The sequence below is a fragment of the Adiantum capillus-veneris genome, chromosome 21 (genome assembly GCF_014529385.1).
Source record: "Adiantum capillus-veneris isolate H3 chromosome 21, ASM1452938v2, whole genome shotgun sequence".
Taxonomy (NCBI): Eukaryota; Viridiplantae; Streptophyta; class Polypodiopsida; order Polypodiales; family Pteridaceae; genus Adiantum; species Adiantum capillus-veneris.
In genome coordinates this window covers 7,247,244-7,252,530 of record NC_140951.1, presented here as the reverse complement: position 1 = coordinate 7,252,530, position 5,287 = coordinate 7,247,244, and positions in this window count along the sequence as shown.

Genomic DNA, 5,287 nt, shown 5'->3' with positions numbered 1-5,287 from the left:
CTATCATGAGCATTGATCTTATACCTGTAAACCCATTTACAAGGTAGAGCCTTTTTGCCCTGTGGTAATTTAACTAGCTTCCATGTCTTGTTTTTATGCAGAGATGTCATCTCTGACTGCATGGCCAATTGCCAATTCCCGGAGTCCTTCATTTGCAATGCTTCCTTGTAACATGAAGGCTCATTGCAATCAGTCAACATGACATAGTTCATAGATGGAACAAACCTATCAGGAGGTCGCGCGACACGTCCAGATCTACGCACAATAGGTGGCTCAGGCTCAGCCACAACTTGTGGTTCCAATCTATTCTATCCTTGCTCCTCTTGAGCCTTGACATTTTGTCTTGCACGTGCAGGTCCATCTTCTTGGAAGACAACTCTTCTAATCTCCTCAAACCTCTATGGTTTAGAATGATATTTGGATTGATTAAAGTGAACATCATTGCTGCGGACAACCTTTCTGGATTCGGGATCCCAGAGTCTGTACCCCATCTCACCAGAATTACCATAGCCTAGAAAGATGCACTTTCTACTCTTTGGCTCAAGTTTTTTCCTAAATTCCTTTGGAACGTGAGTATATGCCTCACAGCCAAAGACTCTAAGATGCTTGTATGAAGGCATTTTGCCTGACCATACCATCTTTGGCACTGAATCCTTTTGCAAAACCTTGCTAGGAGATCTATTTACAAGATGAACAGCTGTTGATACAGCTTCAACCCAACACCCATTTGGTAGTTGTGCATTAGACAACATACTTCTGACCTTCTCTTGTATGGTCCTATTCATCCTCTCAGCAACACCATTTTGAGGAGGATTGTAAGGAGAAGTAAGTTCACCTTTTATACCTTTTGACTCACAAAAGTCCTGAAAGGCCTTTGAAACATACTCTCCACCATTGTCAGTGCGTAAGCATTTAAGCTTCTTGCCACTCTAATTCTCCACAAGTGTCACAAACGTTTTGAAAACACTAAACGCTTCATCCTTGTGCTTGAGAAAGTAAACCCATACTTTCCTCGAGTAATCATCTATAAATGTCATAAAGTAAGAAGCTCCCCCTAGAGATAGGTTAGGCATAGGTCCACACAAATCACTATGAACAAGTGCCAACTGTGTATCTCTTCTACTACTTCTATGCTTATGTGGCTGCTGTGTTTGCTTACCATACAAACAATGTTCACAGAATTCAAAATCATTAAATGAAAAGCCAGGCAAATAACCAGAACGAGACAAGATTTCCATTCCCTTCTTGGACATATGTCCTAACCGGCTATGCCACAAAGAAACGTTCGGCTGCTCGGTTACATTGTTTACATTTTTAGAGACATTTGGTACATAAATCATGTAAAGTCCTCCAGACTTTACTCCATGTGCTACTGTCATAGAACCCTTGGATATCTTCCACATGTTCTGTCCAAAAGTGGTGACGTAGCCAGCATCATCAAGTAAACCTGTGCTGATCAAGCTCTTTGTAATTGCGGGAACATGTCTCACATTCTTCAGCGTTAAAGAAGAGCCATTCTGAAACTTCAATCGAACATCTCCAACACCTAAGATCTCACATGTCTGCCCATTGCCTTGCCGAACATGATCTTTAGTTGTCACAGAAGAAGTAAACCACTCCTTGTTTGGAGACACATGAAGTGATGCCCCTGAGTCTATAATCCAGTCACTCAGTGCATTTCCATCAGATGTTGTAAGAAGAGCTGAGTCCATTGTATTCTTCAAGAAGTAGATGTCTCCTGACACTAGACTGTCATCCTCTGCAACAGTGTTTGTCACATTTATTTCTTGAATCTCTACTGAGGACTTGTTCTTCTCACCATGGTCTTCAGCTTTCTCTTTGCCTTTTTCTGCTTTCCATTCTCTGCAGTCTCTTTTCATGTGACCCTTCTTGCCACAATGGTAGCATTCTATGTCACTCTTGCCTTTAGCACTGCGGGACTTGCTATGAGACTAATTCCTCTTTCCACCTTTGTACTTTTCTTTGGTCCTTCCCCTGACAACTAAGGCTGTTCCTTTGCCTTTTTCCATTGTCTTTCTATTGGTTTCTTCAGTAAGCAGACTTCCTTCTACACCTGCTATGTTCAAACCATCTGGAGGTGCAGAATTACTGAAAGCTGTGCAAAAAGTGTCCCAACTTTCCGGAAATGTGATCAACAGGAACATAGCTCTAACAGGTTCATCAAACTTGACACCTTGAGCTGACAACTGACTATAGATTGTGTTGAATTCATTCAAATGATTGGACATAGGTGTCCCTTCTTTCATCTTCAAGTCAACAAGCTTCTTAAGCCAGTATACCTGTGAGGCTGCACTCTGCTTCTCATAAAGATCACTCAGCTTTAACCATGCTTGATAAGCCGACATCTCGTTTGCTACATTGAAGTAAACGCTTTCTGCCAAAGTTAGCATAATGGTAGAAAGTGCCAATTCATCCATTTCGCTCCATTCATCTTCGTCCATATCTTCTGGTTTTATCCCCTTGAGTTTTATAGGTTTTATCTGCTTCTTTTGTACCAACACGTGCCAAATCTGCTTCTTCCACAATGGGAAATTGGTTCCATCCAGCTTCTTGATATTGTAAAGAGCAGTGTCCTGTGATCCAGCCATAGCTACGCTTCAGAGTGGTTTACTTTCGTGGGAAAAATTTGGTAGAGTTTCCCCTGTAAACTGACCTCTGAACCAATATCAACCTGTCAAATGAACCAAGAAAGCTTCAGATTCTACATAAATTTCGGCAGAGTCTCCTTTGTAAAATGGCTCTGGTGTACTCAAAAAACAGACCAAAAAACAGCTCAAAAAACACTGTCTCTCTGACACTGTAAGCTGCGGGTAAACCTGTCCTGCACCTGTACTGTCTGTCACTGTCCTGTAAGCATAGACTGTGACAATGCCTCAACGGCAGTAAAGCAAAGATGCAATCCCAACTGTCTAACTCACAGTCAATACATCCTAGCTGCCTATCTAAGGGTGCTCGAGGGATCGCTCCAAGACCTGTATCACCTAAAGGATCTCAACATTCGAGAATCCCCCAGCTCAATAAAACCTCACTCGACCCTCAACAAAGGCTGGAGTAAATCTGACAGTACATAGACTTCCCACAAAGTCATACATCCACAAATTTCCCACTGTATGCTGTAACCGCTATGGCGGTTGTTTGCTGCGTGACTCACAGCCAGCAAACCCTCAACAGACATACATCATCTCTGACAATACATCCCATGTGGAAGTACCTGCAATGTCAGGATGAAATATGGAATATCAAGCAGCAAACACAAGCTACCTGATGAACTAGTGGATGTCGCGTACAGTCTGTGTGTAGATGCTCCCGTGTCGTATGTGACACGCCTCCAAGAACTGTGAGCCATCCTTCGATGTGTAGACAGCCACAAATCAACACTCAGGGAGTGTCGATATCCTGAGCACCTGCAGTCGTAGGCCGAAAACCCCATATTTGCAGAGTCGTATCTGCACCTGCCGAGACCACGTAGTCGAAAATGGCCTGCGCAGAACTTTGTCGAAGCCGAACGGTAACCGAGATGATTTGGGGCCGTGTCTTTGCCTGTTGAATTTCACTCCAATCTGAGCTGGTGACTCTAGCCTCCTGCTATGCTGCCCCGAGCCTCGATCTGAGCTCTGATACCAGTTGAAGGAGTACGAGCGGAAGTGCGACGCGAGAGAGAGTGCGAGAAGAAGAGCATGACGATATGGTGAACTCGCTCTACTGTAATGTGTAGAGCATAGTGAGTTCTTATTAGGTTTTTACAAAAGAATATGTTTACATACCTGGCGGCCCGCCCACTTACGTGGGCGACCACATTGGGCTTTATACCCCAACACCTCGGTGCTGGATCAAGCAAGAAGCCAATAGTTTTCTTTTCTCTTATTCTCTCCGTCAAGGTCTATTGCCTTTGCCAATATCTATATTCAATATTGGCCGTGTTCAGATTCCCCATGTATGAGTCACTTATGTCTTTGTGTAAGAAGTGTAAGAGGAGTAGAGGCTGGATTTGAAGCCAAGTGACATTGGCAAATAGGTCACCACTACTGTATATCATAATTATGTTTGTGTAGATAAGGATGGGTATATAAGGTGTAGGGTAGAGTCAAAGAGGACATTTTCCCTAATAAGTGGCATTTTTTACAATTCAACTTTATATTCTTGAAATTTTCAAGCAAATTTTCTCATTCTCCTCCTCCCTTCAATCGGGTGTTTTGATTTTTCAACCGCCAAGGCTAAGCTGAGGCACACTTTTCTCGAACTCTGCTAGTTGCATGGGCATGAGAGAGAGAGAGAGAGAGAGAGAGAGAGAGAGAGAGAGAGAGAGAGAGAGAGAGAGAGAGAGAGAGAGTAGTCAAAATGGCCAAAGGCTGTGTTTGAACCCAAATGATCATCATCAAATAGGGTACTATTGTAATTACATAAAATAACAATCACATATATGCACATATGGACCGGTACATAATGAGTGTATGTGATTTCCTTTCGTTTTTCAAAACTTACAATTGTGAGTGAATCTATTAAAATCATCAAAGAGAGAAGCTCAAAGTAACTTCCTTCGCCCAGCGTGCAAACTATCACACAACAAGATAGTGGGAGGGTTTGAGGTCAACTGTTCGATCAAGCAAGGCTGCCCCCTTGCCCTGCTGCTTTTTGCTATTGGCTCTCACCCTATGGTGACTTCACTTGAGGACAATGCGGCGAACGGGGAAATTCAAGGTCTTTCACTTCCTGGAGGAAAACAATTGCTTGCAAAGCTTTTTGCAAATGACTCTTTGCTCTTTCTTAAAGCCAAGTCAGAAACGCTAAGAAGAGCCCTCAAGATCGTTCAACTTTTTACCTCAGCTTCCACCTCAATGTGTAGTATTGAGAAACCAAGATTGATATCTCTCAGAAAGCGACTCCTTCGACCCCGTGGAATGGTCAAGAGAAGTTATAGGCAAGGGCATTGTGTTCAGACACCTAGGCGCTCCACTTGGGGTGGGGATTACGGATAAACATAGATTTGAGTAGTTTTTTTTTATCAAAATAAAGAGTAAAATGAGAAGATGGATGTTTCTGCTCCTCTCATTCCATAGCAGAGTCACAATGATCAATGCTTTCTTGATATTGTACATTTCATTTGTATCGCCGCTGCTAAAACTGAGCAAAGCCAATTGGAAAGAATTCTTTAAGCCTATTAAACAGTCCGTAAACTGTGACCGCCCTAGTCCTTAGGTTTGGGTCATGCCCCTTAGGTCTGTGACCCCCTGGCCTTGCCCTTATGAGACCCTTGTCCTGAGATTAC